Source organism: Parasteatoda tepidariorum, chromosome 8 (genome assembly GCF_043381705.1).
Source record: "Parasteatoda tepidariorum isolate YZ-2023 chromosome 8, CAS_Ptep_4.0, whole genome shotgun sequence".
Taxonomy (NCBI): Eukaryota; Metazoa; Arthropoda; class Arachnida; order Araneae; family Theridiidae; genus Parasteatoda; species Parasteatoda tepidariorum.
Window position 1 is genome coordinate 68,776,703 of NC_092211.1, and position 22,613 is coordinate 68,799,315.

The 22,613-nt window shown below is 29.6% G+C and overlaps 1 protein-coding gene across 4 annotated transcripts in view; it reads right to left on the reverse strand.

Annotated features, from left to right (window-relative positions):
* Positions 1 to 22,613, reverse strand: part of LOC107448750 (discoidin domain-containing receptor 2) — a 607,770-nt gene that overhangs the window by 309,711 nt on the left and 275,446 nt on the right. For 2 of the 4 annotated variants that reach the window (XM_043046731.2, XM_043046722.2), the window contains exon 1: positions 21,182 to 21,547. The exons of the other annotated variants lie outside the window; for them this stretch is intronic. The gene's annotated coding sequence lies outside the window, so the exon portion shown is untranslated. Of the gene's footprint in view, positions 1 to 21,181; positions 21,548 to 22,613 lie in introns of those variants that run through there. 4 annotated transcript variants of the gene reach the window in all.

Here is a 22,613-nt window from a genome sequence, read left to right on the forward strand (position 1 = left end):
CGGAGATTTGACACAGATGAGTGTACATGATGTTCTAACTCCAGAAAACAAATAGCCCGTGTAACGGGGCTTCTCGTTACAAGCCCCTTCTCGGAGCCCCCGTTACATTTACGACCATAACCCCATGTGTCACAAGGCGGCGGACGTAAGAACTTCTGGAGGGATTTCTTCCTTTTTCGAATTTTTCCCTTGCATCAATGAGTCTGTTCTTCTGTGTCGTAAGATTTGAAATGAAACAGAGATCGGGTTAAGACGTTTTATACTTTCGTTTTGTTTTCTTTGAATTCTGAATATGTTTTATGATTCGGGCATATCGACCACACACGTGGCTGGTTACTCGGGTGACGTGTTTGCATAGAAGTGTTCTTTATTTCCTGCTCTGTCGTTTCCGGTCTGATTTTGTGACGAATAAATTGAGTGGTGACAAGATATGCTCAAAGAAACAGAGATACTGCTACTTAAGTTTCATCTGAAATAAAATTAGCATTTTGAAAGAGAACATTTACTTGCAATTAATCTAAGTTAATAGCTCGAATGATTTCAAACAGAGCTCTCAAACTTTTTATCGCCACGGACCGGTCAACGTTTGATATTTATTTATTTATTTTTATCTCCGAGGGATGTTGATTGTTTATATTTTAGATTGTTTTGATTTAATAATTCAAATTTAATTGTATTTAAAAGTGCCTTTAAAATAAAATACAATTACTTGCGCGGTAATGGTGCAGCTTTAGGTGACGTCTCCCGGCTCTCGGTTGAACTTTCGTACATGTAAAGTCGTATAAATCCGAGAGAAATAAACCACAATAAATAAAATGGAAAAAAATTTAATGTTCCTTAGGCGGCCTGATACCATTTGATCCAAGAACATCCAGTTCAACAATCGGTTGATGGGCTGATTTCAAGCCGTCACTGGGTATCGAACTCCTAAGCTAGCCCGTGACAGCTCAATGCCTTACCCACTGAGCCACCAGAACTGACTATGACTTAACGTCCACTTAAATTTCTGACTCTGTATACAAAAATAAAAATGACTAATTATTGACTTGGATAAGCTCTCTTAGATCTCTAAAAACATAGAAACATTTAAGAAACTGCGCAAAGCCGAAACACTTTGGTTTGGCCAAATTAAATCTCTCTCTCTCTCTCTCTCTCTCTCTCTCTCTCTATATATATATATNTTCTTTGCACACAGTTTCTTAAATGTTTCTATGTTTTTAGAGATCTAAGAGAGCTTATCCAAGTCAATAATTAGTCACATTTTTATTTGTATACAGAGACAGAAATTTTAGTGGACGTTAAGTCATAGTCAGTCCTGGTGACTCAGTGGGTAAGGTATTGAGCTGTCACGGTCTAGTTTAGGGGTTCGACACCAAGATCAAAATTTTCATGAATATATATTAAAAACTTTTCTTTATAATTAACTACAGCTAACATAATTGAAGAGCTTCGGAGGGAAATGTTCCAAGTGACATTTTGTGAATTTAAGAGCTCCTTTAGAAATTCTATAAATATCCAAAAGCTATTCAAAAAACTTGTTCATTTAATATCCCGTATGAATTAGAATTGTACAATGTGTAAAGGTGTTAAGAACATGCTATGAAGATAATATGTTCTTAACGCCAAATTTTTTGACACTTTATCCCAATATCACTCGAATTTTTATTTTCCTCTAAGCTCTTCTTTCAAGTTAAGCTAGTATTTCTTTTTTGGCAACTCCAACTTGTATAAACAAACACGAAACAATTTTTAAAAAAATTAACGTTAATATACATATTATGATTTTATAAAATAAACATATTTTTTTATGTTATTTGAAAATTTAGCACTTTGGGTTTTACTCATAATTAAAAACAAACGAGCGTTAATGTAAGGCTTTGTATTATAGAATTCTTGAATAACTTGAAATAATTAGATATAAATGTAACATGGCTTTCAAGTACTATTAGGCTCGTAATAGCATTCAGTCATTAATAGTTAGTACCTTAAGAGCTGATTATGCTTCAACTAATCCGCTAATGCTCTTCGCAGACTAATTGATTAGCTTTACTTTATGCTTCACCAAACGCACTATGTATAGAACATTATGTTTTCGAAAAATACGATGTTGATTTCGTAATGCTGAATGTAATGAATAAAAAAATTGCAGCAAAAAATACAATTTGTCATAATTTTAAATAGACTTTTAAAGTAAAACCTATTTGGGAGACTAGTTAAAACAAAATTTTCTTGAACTTAAAAATAAAAATTATTCAAATTTAAGATAATGTTCGAATTTCGATTTTAGATGATATTTGCTGTAAAGTACAAATTTTTAATAAAACAGTTTTAAAAAATAGATATTTAGGAGTAAAAAAAAGCAAGAAATATCTTAAACACTACTAATAACCTTACAATCTACGGTAAAAATTCAAATAATCCTCGATTATTATTATTATTATTACTTAAAATCTTTATTAATTTCAAAATTTAATTAACTGACGAAAATATGACAAATCAAAATAATATGCAACAATAAATAATATTTCGTAAATAATTTAAAAATCGAGATAGTCAAAATAGATTTTTCAATTATATTGTGATTTCAATTTTATTACCTATATTATGACCTGATTTAATTTTATTTTGATTAGGTTAGGGTAAAATGAGGAGTTTAATAGCAAAAGGGGCTAACTGCCAGATATACCTAACCTATGAAGTATTACGCAATCTAAATAGGCTGGTTAAGCTGATCAAACGGAGTTTTAAACTAAGTGTAAAGCAGAAAAAAAATGTCATAAATGGAAAATTATGTGAAGTACTACTGGGTCACTGCAAGATTAGGAAATTTTAATTTTTTTTACAGTTTAATATTTTATTTTAATATTCCCTGACAGTTAATTGTCGTTTTTTGTCTGGATCAAACAAAACAAAACAAACAAAAAAGAAACTTTTAATAAAAATTATTATCATTTCGGATTTCAATAGGAGAAAATAAAATCTAAAAAATATTTATCATTTTTAAATTTGATCCTATTGTGTTCAGAAAACGATAAAATTTAAAAATATAAACCAAAAAATGTGATTATTAGATTTTATTTAGGGTCATCATTAAGATTGACATTGCCAAAAAGTTGATCAAATTTACGAAAACATTTCGTGGCTTTTACTGAAACTTCAAACAATTTCAAACAAACTGAAAAAAAAAAAATATCTATCTTCAATGTTTAAGCATGAAAAACAAAACTCGTAAGTGCATTTTCACGTGAGTGATTTTTTGGTTTTTACATGCTATTTGAACCCTTAAGAATTTTTATTTCTAGAATTTTATTGAAGGTAGAGCATTAAGATACTGAAGATAGAGAAATTTTTTTTAAAAACAAGAATTATATCGTTACGAAAACTCAGCACTAAATGAGCGTTTTAAAAATTATTAAAATTTTTACAGCAAGTTACGATGTTTTTTTCTTAATTTTTTCTTTGATTTTGCTTTAGAAAATGCTCCTAATTCGTATATAAACAAGCGAATAAACAAATTTCTAGCAGTAATCATTGAAATTATCAAGAAAACATTTTCTTTGAAAAACATGCTGAAATACTAAATAAAAAACTTAATAAATAAAAAATTGGGAAATCTTTAAATATTTTAAAATTTTTTGTAAGGAACTGGAGTAATTATTAATTTGTGGAAATTTGCTACTAAGTGTCTATTTAGTATACATGTAAAACAACCAAAGAATTATTTGTTTTGCTTTTAAAAAATATGAACCAAACAAAATGCTTTTATATTAAAAATTATTAAATTCATTTAGATTTTTTAGAAATTTAAAGTGCAACATAAAGTAATATTCCAAAGTGATAAAACATAATATAAACCTCTAATTTTCATTATTTTTCGCAAATGTGTTTCGTTTAAGTACCATAAAAACACCTCTAATTTTAAAAAAATGAAGCTTTAAACAATATTAAAAAAAAAAAAATGCTAAGCACAAACATAATTTATCTAAAATAACCATTCAAAAATTTATTAAAAATTCTCCGAATTCACCCCTTTAGCGAAATCTAGTTTTGTCGAGCTTTCCAGTAAATAAATTGCATTTCTCGAAGCACCTACGCATATAAGTTCCTATTTTTACTGGCGAGACACCTAAATGTTCATGAAAGCGTTTTTCATCGATAGGATTTCGTTCGCAATCTTAATAAAATATGAAGAAAGTGTAGGAAATGAAATAGGGAGGAAAGGAAATCTCGGTTAAACACCTCTGCGTTACGTTAGTTGATACAAAGTATGTTCAAAAGGTCCCATCTGCGACGTTTAAGTATTCATTGCACTTAGACACGAAAGTTACTCACGCGAAAGTATATATACATTATTTATGTAAAGTGTTTATGCAAAATCAGCAGAAAAACATTTCCTGCTTTTGGAGTTATTTTCTTTCTATTTGTCTAGGTTGGAAAATAGTACAGGTACGGGCCCTACGTTCGTCAATGATTTTTTAACTGTAAACAGTATCTTTTGAAAAAAGTTTCTTTACTTAATTGTATAGAAACTAGCCTAACGTTCGTAAATAGTGTTTGATGCGTAAAAAGCATTTTTCCGTAAAAATTTTTCTGTTTATTTCAAATGAAGAGTATTAACGATATTTAAAGGTTAAATTTTGCTTTTTTTAACTTTAAATCATCATCTTTAATTAATTTTCTATTATTACACACCTATCGAATAATGGATGCATAGCATTCATTGTTCCCCATTATAACTTCGTAAATTTGAACCCAACTCTGAAGATAAGGGTATTCCGGAATCAAATATATTTTATTTTATAACCGTCGTTGAACAGCCGACCCAGTCTTATGGGTTTACGACTACTTATGTTCAACTCCGTAGTCTTGTAATTTTGAACCCAATCCAGAAGACAAGGGAACTACTGGCTCGAGTATTGGGAGAAATTTTGCCTTCGTGGAGGACTTATTGATGGAGCTAACCCGCATTTGCGCTACATGGAGAGGAAGACCACGAGAACCTCCCACAGTTAGGTTGACGGCAAAGGGACTTTAAACCATGATCCGCTTACGACTGAGGATATTTCACGTCAGCACTGTGGTCGGTGCAAGCCGGATGCGGAATTCGTATCCCCTGGGATTCGAACCCTGTTCGCCTCATTGGAAGGCGAACTCTCTATCCCCTGAGCCATCGCGGATCAGGGGATATAGGGCTTTTTAGAGGAGGCTTTATAGGGCTTTTTACGGTGACATAACCCACACTTGCTTGACGTAAGGAGAGAAAAAAAAACTTCAATGGTTAGTCAAACGGCTTTATTGACAAGAAATATTTCGCATCAGTGTTGCAAGCTGGAAGCAAGAGACGGTCTATCAACTATTTTTGAGATTCATCTTATAAATAATGAAGCTGAAACACTGAGGCATTTTTTTATAACTATCCATAAACAGTTCATATAAGAGATTTATAACTTTAAGCACTAGTTCCTTCCTCATAGCTTAATTCCAACCCAGGAAAAAAATCTGTAAAATTATATCACAATTCGATTGAACATACAGCAGAAAATGGATACTCAAATTTCACGAAACCTTCTTTTTTGTTACGAAACCATTTCCTGGTATATGCTCTGAGCGAAAAGTGACAAAATAACTATCGTAATTTCTTCGAGGAAACAAATTTTGACAAAATTAAAGAAAGATTTTGTCAATAATAATAAAAATGACTTCGTTGAGCCTAATGATGTATCTTTTCTAATAATCGCTTTATTGTGGGGACCACATAAGTGGATCAATGATACCCGAACAACCCAATAAAGATTGAGAGATAAATTACACCCAAGCGGGATTCGAACCCGGGATGCGAACCAAATAGAAATTAATCCACTGGTTGAAACAAGTTTCGGAGATTTCATTAAGCTTTATGCGAAAATTAATTTCAATGACATGCTGAATTGCAAATTATGTCGTTTACCGTAAAAATTCATATTTTACACTATCTTCCTGGTACGAGGCCAATTCTTTGACCACTATACAATTGGTCGGATTTATCATCACTTTATTTTCAATCTTCTTAGTCCCCATTCTAGTTTACAATCTGCCCCAGTAAACTAGAATGAGGTTCCGTAAATGGGGAAGCATTTTCGTCATATATTTGAGAGTTATATATTTCGTGACAAAATGATTCTCAAATACAACTCAAGGATTGCTGAATCGTCAAATGTGAAAGTTTTATTTCTACTAGTGCAGTAATTAATAACAATATGTTTTTCAAAATTCTTTTCTTGACTTTACTCATATATATTCCCGATTGCCGTGCATGTTTTTCAGTGAGATCCACTGGTCAACATTTAATACGCACACAAAAAAAAAAAATTAAAAATATCTATTAATACTTAATATTAAAAAAAAGGTTAAAATATGCCAAATGAACAGAAAAGAAAAATTTTCCGGGAAAATCGACTTATTAGTTTTGCAAAAATTTATTTTACACACAAATATGATGAAGGCAATATATTAAAATAAATAAGCCAATTTTTTTTCCACAAGATAACATACATGCTTATATCAAATTTTTCCCAGATAGGTATTTTCCAAGTTCCTGGAATTTCAAATAAAAAACACCACAAGACTCAAACAGCTATTGTTTCATGTTCTAGTACTATTTTGTTAATTTTTTAGGATTAACAAAACACTTTTTCATGCTAAATAAATAATCCCAAAAAACTGAAGCTGCAAGATATCATTTGGTTAAAAATTATCTTCGCAATATAAATATGCAAACTGGAAATAGCAGTCGATATGTCGTAAGCGCTCATAAGTAAGCATCCATTTTAATTTCATATTTCAAATCACTTTCTTTTTTTTTTCATTCACGTCTGGTAAGTCTTGAAAATGAGCGCCTACTTTTGAGCGCTTGAAACATGTCGACTGTTATTACCAGTTTGTATATTTTTGAAGCGATTTAGGATATCAATCAAATGATACTTTTTAACGCTATTTAGAAAATTGGGCTAGTTAAAGAACTATAAAAATTAATATTTAAACTAAATAAGTAAATGCGTGGTTTGTTATGCACTTCAAAATAAGCCCTTCATTTATATTTCAAGACAGCACATTAAATTTAATTATTTCCCTTCATTTTAATCTTTAATAAATACACAAACGGAAAACATTTCAAGAACATATTTAAATAAAACATTAAATTTGGAAAACCTAATTCTGTACAAATAAATATTAATTTGATATTAATTACACCGCCCACCACAGCTACCATTTACCTAATTAAAATCATATCAACTTGACAAATGGCGAATCACTTTTAATTACAACCATTGTGAGCAAACTAGTCCTCCAAAACGTGAAAACAAAAACTTACGGATAACATCTCAATCTAATTACAACAAAAGCATTTTCACTAACAACCCCATTGTAATTGCTTAATGGCTTTACAGGCGGCATCAACCGGTAACTGTATCCGTCAAACATTCGTGCACGGAAGGCCATGGTTCACGTCACGCCATGCTTGCTACTGTCGTAGGGGAACACCTTTCTTGCATACATATGGATTTAACTACTTCGTGACAATTTTTTTCTATTCTTTTGGACCCGAAACAGTAATGGCCGGTGGTGGGAGGGACAGCAGCCCAACCTCTGTAACGCCCACTACTTTGCAAGCGATGGCATCGGAAATGACCAGATCAAATGGTAAATTGAAATTTCACCGCGTAATTAGGGTATGTCCGATGCCCAGTTTTGTTGAGTTATGCACGGATTTATTGCTTCTTAACATTTAAAGGACCGTTGGTTGTTTTCGATAGACGAAAGGATTGTTTTTCTGTTTGAGTTGTAATAATGTAAGTGAAATGCAAATGATAAGAAATTATATATAGTCAAGTTTTTATTTAAAAAAAATAAATAAATAAATAAATAAATGAATAAAAAGATGTTTGCGTGAATATCGGATTTGACCAGTTCAAATGCTAAATGAAAATTTCACCGCATAGCGATAAGAAAAAATCGTTATACAGGGTCTCGTTTTGTTTTTTTTTGTTTTTTTTTCAATGCCCACCTGTGTTAAAAATTTTCGTCAATTCAGACATTTACAGGGCAGATTTGTTGGCTTCTCTTTCAGCGGCACCATATTAGGTGGGCCAATGTTGCCCCCACAGTAAGGGCAGATAGTACAGAGAAGGAAAGAACATCCATGCCTTGCCCGGTATTCGAACCCAGAACCTTTCTGATGCAAGGGTGGTTCCCTAACCCATACACAGGCCGGTCGGCAGGTCTCGATTGTACACTCCACAATTTGAAAAAAATAATCAATATAATAATAATAATTTGAAGTAAATAAAAGTATTTTTTGTACTCTTCTAATTTATTCCCTGTTTTTATTTTGATGCATAAGTATTTTTTTTTTTTAAATTACTTCTCAAGTATTCAATAGTATTTATTTGGTATTCGTTTTTAAATTGTTAAAATGCTATAAACAACTTTAAGGTTTTTTTATGGTTTTTTTCAAGCAAGATTGTTCTTAGGTTGGTGTCAGAAAAATAGAAAGGAAGATTTGAACCACGTAAGTAATTTGAAATTAGAAGAAAATAAACTGATTTCGGAATATGGAATCTGTCAGAAACCATAATCTAAAAAAATATATTCTAAACCAGGCCAACCAAACTCATTTAGTTAAGTCTCACCTCTCTATTTAAAATTGAATTGCCGTGTCTCTGAAGATAGGCTGACAAAGCATTTCACTAAAAAATCTATAAATTTTCTTTTAAATCTTGAACTTTTTACGTAAAGTATTAAGTAAATCATGGAAATGTAAATGTACATTTAGTTCATAATTTCTATTATTATTTCATACTCCAATTCCCATTATTATATTATTATAGAATATCCATACTAGTGTGCATTACTAGCAAATAATGAACTTAACGCAGTAATGTAAGTGAGCATTATTAAAGAATAAAAAACATTTTGTGCAGTTAAACATGTGTGCAATGTTAGTAAATAATGCTTTTTACACAGTAATCCAAGTATGCAATCTTAAAAAAAATGCATGTGTCTTATTAGAAAGCAAAGTATCTAGTAGTATCAAACATTTAGCAATAGCATTTCACTCAATTCAGGTTATTTTAAAACAAAGTATTTTACGCAGTAATGCATAGTTTTAAGATAACATTTGNTAGTTAAGTCTCACCTCTCTATTTAAAATTGAATTGCAGTGTCTCTGAAGATAGGCTCGCCAAAGCATTTCACTAAAAAAATCTATAAATTTTCTTTTAAATCTTGAACTTTTTACGTAAAGTATAAAGTAAAACAGGGAAATGTAAATGTACATTTAGTTCACCATTTCTATTATTATTTCATACTCCAATTCCCATTATTATAGAATATCCATACTAGTGTGCATTACTAGCAAATAATGAACTTAACGCAGTAATGTAAGTGAGTATTATTAGAGAATAAAACATTTTGTGCAGTTAAACATGTGTGCAATGCTAGTAAATAATGCTTTTTACACAGTAATGCAAGTATGCAATCTTAAAAAAAATGCATGCGTCTTATTACAAAGCAAAGCATCTAGTAATATCAAACATTTAGCAATAGCATTTCACTCAATTCAAGTTATTTTAAAACAAAGTTTTTTACGCAATAATGCATAGTTTTAAGATAACATTTGATATTCAATGTTAATTTAAAATATTTAATTTCAAATTTAATTTCTTTGTTAATTTCAAAATATTTAGATCTGTTTGAACCACGAGGCTTTTGGGTCATGGCTAAAATATGCTGAAAAATCTCACATTATATTTTTGTGTCGTTGGAAAAAAAACAACTGTTTTACAGTTTAGAATTAAAAAAACATTGTAATTAATCCTGCTTAAAGTCGTTATTAGCTTTCAAACTATAGGTAATGATTTTCTTAATGAACTTGCAAATTATTTTCTTCTTGTAAACGTGTCTTGCGAAATATCAAATCAGTTCTTTAACCTTACTTTCCTTATACCGAAAAGAATTTACTTCAAGGAAATACATTAATATATGAGCATTAGCGAAAGAAAATGAGAATGAAGTTTCAACACGCACATATATTAATTAGAAGGAATAAAATCTTAGTTATATTTTAATAGTTTATCTCGCAAAATGTAACTATCCAGTTTTTTTACCGCAGTCTTGGAGGTTTTTAACGGATAGAGTACTCTTAAAAATGACAGTTCGATGTTAAACCATAATATCGTATAAATTTGATGCAAAAGTAATGAGATAAAACCATGCTTCCACACAAATTGAACCATAGCGTCCAGCAATCATGAGCAAGAAAAACTACATTCGCAAAATAATATGGTTTAACTTGGCATCATATAAAGGTTACAGCAAATCAGAACAATATTCTAGACATTCTAAAAGGGAGAAATGATACAATTTTTTGAGCAATGTATATTTTTGTTATTGAAAATAAATTATTTTATTAAATTTGATCGAAACTATTTTAATTTATTGAACGAATAACTTCAAATAATTAGGACTCTCTTTCTGTTATTTTAATATATTAAATAAAATTAGGTATTTATCCGTTAGTTAGCCGTAAAGAATTTATTAGCATATGAGTACTTAAATTAGCCACTCATATTGGTACATTAATTATATATTGCCACAGCACTTATTACCTATTAACACAATTAATTAAGCATCACTGGGGTCTACAATGCTCCGGCGATAGTTTTTCAGCTTTCTGAAACGAGTATGTTCCTAAAATTGTACTTTATTTTTGCTCATTTAACATCTATTACTTGCTTAGAGATGCAAAATATCCTCAGTGGTAAATAGATCATAAATTAGAATCCTGCGCTGTAGGTATAACCATGGGAGGTTTCCGTGGTTTTCTTCTCCATGTTACGCAAAGGCGGATTAGTTCCATCTAAAAGTTCTCCATGAAGTTTAGGTTGTCCCAATGCCTAATCCAGAGTTTGTGTGTCTTCTGGGTTGGATACGAAATTACAAGACTACGGAGAAGAACATTGATAGTCGCAAACCCAAAAATGTGTCGATTATAAAGTTAAATTACTTGTCTAGACAACTAAAAATGAAAAGATTGACATATTTTGAATAAGTAATTCGCATTCAATAATTTATTAGATGATCAGAAGTGATCTTTATTTTTCAGAAGAGCTTAGACAGCAAAATAAATTATACAATTTTACTTTTGATTCAATTCCATCTCATAGGTTAACTTATCTTTGCCAGTATTCTTGGTAATTCTTCAACTGCCCAAAGAAGTTATCAAACATCAATTTCACTTATCCCTTATCCATTTTTCTCATTATAACCCGGAAGACTCATAACCCAATAGTTATGGTACTTTTAATATAAATTAATAACATCTCTAATTTAAAGATAAAGGTACGAAAAAAACAAATAGCAATTCGCACCGACTTTGACAAATGATTAACCTATAACGGACTGTTATCTGCTTTCTCGCAGACGATATTCACGTCTTTATTTACACAGCTTGTGTAGAACAATTAAGATTTTTCCTGCAGACAACTAAACTCATTACGCGGGCTTTATTAAGAGTCGAGGAACACGACAACAAAAAAGGAATTTTCTGCTTGGATTCATAGTATAAAAAATGCATTAATTAAACCGCTAAACGACATAGAAATCGAAGTTTCAGTTCCACGAAAGTGAAAGAAATATTGAGTAACTGATCGATACTGTTTTTTTAGTCATTACTCTTCTTTTTTGGTCTTTACGAACGTCTGTCCGTTGCGGGAACACGGGGAAATCGAATCAATAAAAGAATTAGGCGTTATTGGTACGGGGCTATCGGAAAAATGAAGTTTTGTTTGATAAAACACAGACTTGCTACACTTGATAGTATCTTGAAGGTTTTTGTTTGTAACTTAAAAGATTTTAACTTTGTTGCATCGAAAAATGGCTTAGTTTCAAACTGTTTTGTTTTATGAATAGTAGCTTGAGAAAAAGAAATGCATACTTTTTAAGCGATGTGTATAACTTTAAAGATCAACTTGTAAGTGAACTTAAACGTAATTATTTCATTTTATATTTTAGAAAACGACAATTATAATACATTTGTTTACATTTTTAGGTAGTATTTTTAAAGTATGTGATTCTATAAATACAAATAAATTGCGTCGTAGTTTTGATCACAACTCAAAGGAAAAAGAAACTCTTGAATTACTTATCAGGGCAAACTATTCCTGTAATATTCACCTATATTCGCTGTAGGTGGTAAACGTTGAAAACATCCTATATTTAGCTCGACTATATCGAGACCAATCATTGGTCACGGATTTGTGTCATGGGGTCCTATTCTTTGAGTCATTAAGCCATATTATATAGTATAGATTTGATTTTTTCCCCAAATTATAAAAAAAAAGAAAGTTCCCAAAGTACCATTCTCGTGTTTTTTTGTTTTTTATTTCAGGTATATAAGTACTCAAATCATCATATGAAAAATTTTCTTAATTGTCATTCGCGTGTTTTGCTTACTCACGTGTTTTGCTTCATATAAAAAAGTTTCTATACTGACAATTAAAAATTTAACATATTAAGTATACTAGTACTCAAATCATGATATTAAAAATTAACTAATGTACCGGTCGTATGTTTTTCTCATTTTAAGTGTGTTTTCTCCTGAGAAGGAGTTTTTCGCGGCGACGAGTTTTTCCAGTTTTCCCGCGTACCCATATTTGGGGGGGGGGTCAGGGCTAAGTTTCCCTTACTAAAAAGATGTAATTTTTTTCTTAAAAAAATTTTTTATATGGGATTTATATTTGAATGATTGTTTTGAATTCTTAGAATTTTGTGCATTTGCAAATTACCTAAGTTAGTAGCGAGCGAAGCGAGTTTGGTTTGCGAAGCAAACCATATAAGATTGCGTAGCAATTTTCAGGGGTTGGCGAGCGTTAGCGAGCAGGGGGCGCAGCCCACTAGAAAACTATAATATAACAACCGACACATTTCATTATTTATGATACCTATTCCAAACGAGATCTAGAATATTTACTATAATATAGCCGACAAACTTTATTATGTATATATATATACCTGTTCCAATTTGGATCCAGCACATAAACTATATAATAGCCGACACAATTTATTATTTATGATAATTTTTTCAATTAAGATCTAACATATCAACTATAATATAACAGCCAACACACTTTATTATTTATGATACCTGTTCCAATTGAAATGTAGCATACCATATTATAGCCGACAGACTTCATTATTTGTGATACCTGTTCCAATTGAGATCTAGCATTTCAATCATAATATAATTGCTGACACGCTTTATTATTTAAGATACCTGTTAAAATTTACATCTAGCATATCAACTATAATATAATAGCTGACAACACACTTCATTATCTATGATACCTGTTCCAATTTCAGACAGGAGTACAACAAGTGATAGCCTGAAGACGGCGGTAAGGACAAAATAAATATTCAGGCACTTGTTACTTAATGATAGGAGGAGAAGGTGATGTATAAGCTATAAAAAAGAAGATAAAAATCCTTCATTGAAATCGGCAAGTTTTAAAAGTCTGTAAACAAAACACTTCCTTGAACAAATACCTGGGTGTCTTAGAACAGAGCATGCATGTGATTACCTTGTTTGTATCCAATGATAAAAAACTGCACTGAGACAAATTCCTTTGCTGATATCGAATTGAGGTTTACCACCATAGGGTTAGATAACAAAAATTTATGACATTTTTTGATAAGAAGGTGAATTATTATGCAGATAACAGAATAAGTAAAATTTTTTGCTTATCGTAGGGATTAAAGTGTTATTGAAGTAAAGTGTAGGACAAAGTTCATGTTTAAATCTTTTTTAATTTTTTTAAACCATAATTTAAACCAATCAAATGCATTTATCATTTTTTTTAATTTTATTTAATTTATTATTTGAAAATTAAGGGTTTAAGGTTATAAAATTATAATCGCCATTTTTAATTTGCCCAGGTTTTAAAAAAGCGTTTATGACTTAACGGAGAACACCGTGTAAGCAATGAAATGTTAAGAAGACACCATACCACGGGAGAAACTTTTCATCGCAAATTCTCTTTCACTCCCATTATGTTATTTTGAAATTAATGCCTTGGGGGTCACCGGTGACCGGCGAATATTAGAAATACATATTTCGAGAAAATTTTTAATGCTTTTAATTTTTTTATATTATTATTGTTACTAAAATGGTTTGAAGAAATTAATGCAATATAGAACACACAAAAATAGTTTCATTTATATACATATATAACAGGTAACCTTAAGACGTTGAATGCCATGGGGGTCACCGGTGACCTCAGGAAATTAAATGCGTCACGAATGATTACAAAAATTAACTGTTTTGTTGTAAATAATATTTCATCAAAATATGCAACACATACTGAGAAAATCATGTTGGTCAGACGGGCAAGTCATGCAAAATTAGCGTGGCATTCAACGTGTTCATTCACTCACAAAGTTTATAATTTGTTATTCAAAAATTTATAATTTGTCAGGAAGCAAAAATGTTCGAAATTTATACTTTGTGAGGAAGCAAAAATTTTCGAAATTTATAATGTGTAAGGAAACAAAAATTTCCCAAATTTATAATATGTGAGGAAACATAAATTTTAGAAATTTATAATTTGTGCGGAAGCAAAAATTTTGGAATTTAATAATTTGTGAAGAAGAAAAAATTTTAAGGGAAAAAATAAATAAAAGCAGAAATTCTGGAACTTAACATTGTAAGAAAATTAAAGCAAAAAAATCCAGCGGAATTTTATTAGAGAACATGCTTTAAAACATGCTAATTTTTTTAAAGAACGTGCTTGTACAATGCAGAGCTAAAAATAAGAACCGCTGCTGCTTATTATCAGTATCTACTATAACAGTGATACTAAATATTGCTTAATTCTCGTTTTGTCAATATAAAGCCCCAGGAAGGGTCTGACAGTTATTACCCATGAAAGACTACTTACTAAGATATAGAACATTACTTGGCTGAGATTGCCAATATTGGTCTAATATTGTCTGATTATGGGTAAATACGTGATCAGAAAAGTAATAATCTTCTGTGCGCATTTATTGCTTGTTTGCAATAGGCACAAACCCCTAAAGTCCGAAATTTAGCAATAAGTAGCTACATTATGCAGAAGTATGGCAAACAATAACAATATTGTTAACAGCTCTGTGGTAGTGTGATTAAAAAAGACTATGTATTAAAGCCCTTAAATATCTTTAAAATATCAATTTGAATACAAGATCATTTTAGTATTTATATAAAAAATTGATTTTAATCCAAGAATTAATTTTCTAAAAAAAATCTAAATAAATATGTAAGAAATAAATCTCATGTATATCAAGCTGCCCCCCCCCAAAATAATGAAACGTTTTGAATAATTCTTGATCTAATGATTCACACTTCATATCGAATTTTTAAAACTCGATTTCCCAGGATCTATTCACCTGAGTCCTAAAACATTAAGATCTGATCATTCGGTCAAAATTTATTCAGGGTGGTCCGCTTATTCTTTTATGCATTGTACATCAATATAAGGAACTAATATCTCGTATACCAATCTATTACTCAATAAATGAAAAGCTGCATACAACCTTACAAAGCTTAGTCTATAACAGTTAATTATAATTTGTTCTGTGGTACCACTAATAGGAATTGATCTCAATTAGGAAAACTATAGTTCAATTCCTGATGGCAGCTTAAAGCTAAACCATCTTCAGATCGATGGGTACTAGCTTGTATGGAAATAGTAAAGGCGGTCGGTGTGCAATGCTGACCACATTGCAACAATCATATCGTTAGTTACGAAATTGTGAAGTCCCGTGACAATTGTTGCAAGTCTTGTAAATTGACATGTATATAAGATTTATTTAAAAATATTATTTCACAAAAAAAAATCATTATTAAACTAAAAAGATATAAACCTATTAGTGAGTAGATATCTAAGTTTATCACTTTTTATGCCTCTAGTACGGTAGTTTGTTTTCATTTCTCTATTTTTTAAAACCTAGATACTTTATTTAAGAAAATGACAAAATTGCAAAAAATGAAGGGCTGGAGGGAATATAGTGATAGAATACGATATTTTTCCATCAAACTGTACTTTGGTATTGTTTCCAAGAAAGTACTTTTCAAGCTTCTGGAACTTCTACTAGAATACAGAAATCCTTCAAAAAAACATATTGCTTACATCGAAATCTCGGAGATCCTCCATTACAACCGCTTTTCGGAGCATCTTGAAAATGTGACTTATTATTCCATTAATGCGAAATCTTTCAACATAGTAAAACATGCAAAGCAAATTTGAAACCCGAACATGGAAAGGGATTCGTATATTTGTCCGCTCTAAATGCAAAAAACATACGTGTTTACATTCGGCAGTAGATTTCGGATAATACTTTATAAGTTGTAGGGCTAACTATTGGAAGGTTTTATATGCATGTTAGTAAATTACTCTATTAATGTTCCTCGTCTTCTGAGTAAGTTTTGAAAATACGAGGATACGTATATGAACGTTTATTGCATTAAATTCGCATTCGCAACGTGTATAAAAATATGCTATCGGAAGATTAAAAAACATTTAAACAGTAAAGAATAATAGATTTTTATAGATACATTAAACAGTTAAGAATAATAGTTTTTCTTCATTTGTTTCACATTCTTCTAGACAATGAAAATTCATTTAAAACTCTTTAATTTATATGTTTCTCGAAGAAAAAAAATCGAATTACAAGGCAACTGATAAAAACGAGATAGCAAGTTTCTCAGAATTAAATTCGAAGCATAGTACAAGAGCCATATTTCAATCAAGCAATTTATCACCGCGTAGTGTTGAACATTTTGTTGGATGGGAATTGAATTGCAAGATAAAAATAAATACAAGATAAAAGAGAAATAAATACAAGTGAAGACAGGAATTATAAAAAGAAAAGAGAAATAAAAAAACATAACATTCTGCCACAAATGTATCTCTCACTTTCCCTTATCGACAGAGTTATTTTACCCAAACAATATTCGAATAAAGGTTATAGATACACTGATCTTTTCCCCTCTTCTATCACTTAACTTGTTTCTTATCACCATAAAAAATTATTTGGCGAAGTATCATTTGGCGATAGTATTATTGTTTCGAAGGTGTTATTCTTAGCTTTTATTATGAATATAGTGGTTGGGATTATTTGTTAGTAATTAAGACTTGTTTGCTATAAGTCAAAAAGTAGAATAATCTTTATTCTTACTTTCAATGATAAAATTATATTTCTAATTTTGTTCTTAATTTTCGTATTTTTTACGTATCTGATTTTATTAAAAAAAAAAAGTATACATGTCGCGGGATTATCGAGAAAAAAAACAGGATTTTCGTTAATTACCGATGTTGCTTTACAACAATGCTCAATGCAATAAATGTGACAAATACCATCAACAAATAATACATCAACAAATAATCAACAAATAATTACAAGGAACTGGATTTTCCAATTGGTCAATTTTTCTTTTCTTTCAACAAACGATACGGCCAACTGTCTGCTTTTGAAATACTTTGAATTTATCAATTTAAATCCAGATAATTTTATAAAATAAGAACATATATAAACTATTTTTGATTAAAGTAATTTTTACAGCATAAAATTAAGCAAAATGTGATAATATTTGCGCGAAAAAGCTTTAATTGAAAAAAAAAACAATTAAAATTTCATATGACTATGAATAAAATGACTATGACTATGTTTTCAACAAATAATTTTATAAATAGAAATAGTTTATGAACTTAAACGATTTAAATTATAATAAAAATGACTATTCAACAAAAGTTAAAATTTTAAGAATAATTTTTAAGTTTATTCTGAATAAAAAGAATAAAAATTATTAAGTTTTATAACTTTATCAAAGTATCATGGGAACGACAATGGAATTTTCGCATTACAGATAAAATATAATAAAATAATAAATAAAATGCGCTTATTCAACATGAGACAACTAGATTGTTAAGTTAACGTTCAAAATATGCATTTTTCACATTAGAAACTATACGAACTGACAAAAAAATAGTAAGTAAAATCGCATGCAATTAAAACTTTAAAAATGGTAAATAATTAAAATAGTAAGTAATTAAAACTTTAAAAAATATTTATTTTTGCATCATCGCAAAATTGTTTCTAAATACCTGTAAGAATATAAATTAAGTATTTATATGGGTTTGTATAAAATACTGAAACGTGAAAAGGGTGAACTTAATAGTTATTAATGAATATCGGACTTTATTTTTAAGGCTTCATAGGGAAAATTACTAAATCAGAAAAATGTTTTTTGAAAAAATTTTATTCCATATTTTTATTTATTTCTATATTTTTTTACTTAAATTTCATGTATATTATTTACATTAAATAGTCTAGGTCACTTTAATTCACTCAAGGAAGCATCAATGTTTAATGTTTTCGACTTCCTGAAACTTATTTAAAATTTATTTTGAGATTCTGAGTTCTTTATAGAAGTTTAACATCAGTAACCTACTATAAGCAATGATAACATAAGTATGAATATTGTAAAATGAGTTTAACATAAATGTAAATATTATTTAAAGGCAGAAACTTTGTGAAATAATGCGAAGAACTTTCAGAATTTAATTTTTCTAAAGCTTAAAAAAAAAAAAAAAATAGAGAGTAGTTCAATTTATTTACTAATTGATTCTTTNAAAAAAAAAAAAAAAAAAAAAAAAAAAAAAAAAAAAAAAAAAAAAAAGGAAATAGAGAGATGCTATGACGTATCGCCTACAAGATAAAATTTATAAAAATTATGTTAAAGATTCGAAACAACTGTTAATAGGTAAGCAAATCCTTTTTTTTCAAACCATAATAGCTTAAAGATGCTAATGCTAGTATGAATTTAAGCAACATACTATACTCAAACCAATTCGAGGTTTTAACTTAATAGGTCTATTAGAAATTGAATAATCCTGCGCATCAAGTGAAGAAATGTGAATTGAGAAAAAAAGATTGTAAGATAAAACTGTATGTATAAATTTGAACAAAATACTGAGTTTGCAGATGATTCCGATTATGAAATTAGGTGTGTTATTTTCTATTTCCATTGAGTAGTTTTCAGTATTTTTCTACAACTTATGAAGTTTCTTGAGTATTATCTAATACTTGGTGTCAAATTATCCAGAATAAACATATATAAATAACATATATTTTTCTCCAATAAATCAAAAATTTTGTTTGGAAAAACTATCTAGACTTCTCAACAATTTTCAAAAAAATTTTTGCTTTGTTAAAAATATCATTACAAATATGTATTCTTCATTACAAACATACCTATAAAAAAAGAAAAATGTATAGAAAACTTTACAATTGAGCTTTTTCAAACTTATTTTTAAAAAATAGTTTAAATAAAAATTTTCAAGGCAAATTTATTCTTTTAAATATTTTGCGTAAATATTATATATTCCAACTAAATAAATTTACTTATAAGTAAAAATCTCAAGGGGAAAATTGTTGAAAATATTCTGAATTTTTAAACCATTTTATTAAGCTATCATATTAATCTAAGAGATTAATTTCAAATCTAGCAAATTGATTTATTAAGATTAATTGATTTAATAAGCTCAAATCCAGCTAAAATAATTTTAGGTACCGAACAAACTTTTTTAAACATTTTCTGCTTACTAATATAGATTTTAAATTTTTATTTCTCACTTTTAAAATGAAAGAGACGCAAGCTACTGAAAAATAATTCACCTGGAATTTTATTATAATCTGTGTTTGATATTTCAGTATTATTTAATCAATTCAAGTCTTACTGTCTTCGACCTAATTTTATTGAAATATTTTAGTTAAATAATATCAGTTACAAATACATTTTTGTAATGAATTTTTTTTAGAAAAAATACAAATTAAAAATAAACATAAAGTTTGTAAAATGCGTATTTAATAGCCACTTTATGATAAATATTTCATTTGAATTAAAAATTACCATTTTTTTATTCAGTTTAAATTTACATTCAATTTATTTCATACCGCAAAAAGAAACTTAAAAAATTTACTAAGTTTAAATTCTAACTACTTTATCTGCTGTAAGACGTTTTTGAAGCTCAATAATTCTAAACTTTTTGTACTTTCTTTTTAAAATTTTCAAAAAAGTTAGTTTTTTCTTTCAAATTAAAGAAACTAGAGTCAAAATTGTTAAATCAGATGTTTTAAAAATTCGATTCTATTTTCAACGTACCTCGTTTTTCAGTTGAATATTTTATAATTATCGAAGCTTTTATAATTTATGCATATAAATCTAGATTCTTAAATGTTTTTTTCTTCTAATATTATAGCACGTTTCAAGAAATTTAATTTATTCTCCCAAAAAAAAGAAAAATTACTACATGATAAAGCCATTTAAAATATTAATAAATTATTGCATGTCACTTAATTTTTTTTATTACTTTCTAACCATCATAACTTACTGTTTTATTCATCAAATCCTAACCAACATTCAATGCTTTCCTATTATATTCAAATATTTAAATGATAAAAAAAACTCTAATCTATTTAGTATTTTCTCCATAATACATTATGTTTAAAAAAAAGCAATTTCATTGAATAAATAAAAAGCTCTAGTCCAAAAATGCAAAAAAAAATGTTTATAATTTCCTTGACACCTTATTATAATTACCTCTTTCGGTATCAGAGATTACCGTTTTATTTATTCAGTAGGTGGCTTGAATCAATAAAGCGGCCATATTTGAAGATGCATAAAACAGGTAGTAATGACGAATATTTCATTTCCACACAGGAAAATATGCAGCGCAAACTGACGCTAAATAAACTAGTTAATTCTAACTAAAAACTAATTATTCGCGCAATAAATTATTCCAACAATATCAGTTTAAACAGTTTTTTTTTCATTTATTTATTTTAAAAATAATTCAGATTAAAATAAAATAATTATTCTTTTTTAATTTTTTTAGCGTATAGAAAAACTTAATTTTACTATAACTATTTTTAATTTATCAGACTGTACGCATTTTTTATTGTTTATGTATCATTTAAAAAAAAATTTAATGTTGATTTAAAGGTACATAAATAAAATTAAAAAAAACGTCGAAGCGAACGTTTAAGTTGTAACTAGCACAATCGACGCGAAATATAAATCTAACACAAACCGAAAATAAAATCTTACCTTCAACTGCATCAGCAACAAGTGCGTGCGCTTCTAAATGCGAAGTGAGAGAACTAAAAATCCTCCAAATCAATCCATACAGGTAAGGTATCATAAAATATCCAAAACACACCTTTCACCAAAAAACACCGGCAAAAACAATAATCCACAACTTTTACGGCAAACGATAAAATAAAAAAAAGCCACACTTATAAGTAATCAAATCATATCGCTTCACCATCCACTACACACCGGTAACTCCTTCACCATTGGTTAAAACTCCACAACCTCTGAGAATCCCAGAGATGCTTTTAGATCCGCATCCAGAAACGGTCTGGGTGGAAAAGAAGAAAGGTTTCTGCGCGCGAAGATCGAATGGTTGTGAGAAGGGGGGGTTGCGGGGTGTTGCGCGGTGCTCTCCACCCCTCTACGCCCTCTGGAGGCCATCCTTCGCCCGATAGAAATCAATCAATACAGCTACTAACTCTCTCTCTCCCCCCCTAACCTTAACGCTACCATCCCCCCCGCACAAAGCCCCTGTCATTTATATCGCCCGTGTATGATGTGTATGTATGTTGAGATCTGTCACAATTATTCCGTGTACCGAAGTGTGTGGAAGGGTTTGTGGGTGGTGCTGATTGGGGGTGTAGATGGATCTGCGTGGGTGGTGGGAAATGAGTTTTTGTAATGATTCCTGCCTTGTTAAGCACCCATTTCAACCCCACAATTTTTTTTTTTTTTCGATAGACAGGTAAGAAGTTTGATGCTGAAGTTTTTTTTTTCCCTTTAAATTTTATTTTAAGTACGTTCCCCTTTTATTTTCTAGATTATGCTGAAAAACAACATTACTCGACTAAGGATATAAGTAATAATTCTGTATCAATGCGTTGAAAGGCTTTTGAAATTTTACATCCTGTACAGATGAGATTCTTACAAATTCCGAAATTTAATTGATTTTCAACAATATTCAAATAGAATTTTTTTTTAAAGAGGCAGATTTTTCAACTTTAACAGTCGATTTTTATCAAGGCCTTGCAATGCTAAAGCTAACCCAGAAGACAAGGGAGCTCCTCCATCACACTTATAGAGCATGAAGAGGAATATCATGGAAAAGGAACGCTAACTCTTGATCAATTACTTCAGCTGACGATGATTTTTGTCAACACTTGTTTGAAGTGAATCGCAAGTTGTATGTGAATTAACCAACCATTGTCGGGATTTGAACCTGAGTCGACTCATGAAGAGGCGACGAATGTAATTTACTGTACTACATGTGATATTTATTTATTCGTCTTTTTTCATATTTCTGAATTTACCGTACTGCTTGTACAAGAACTATTGAGATGGATATTCCAGGTACCTGATCGAAAAATAATAAAATTTTAAAGGGCATAAGTGGCTTTATTTATGCCATAATGATGCAAATTAATTTTCCAAAATATACTAACGTGTT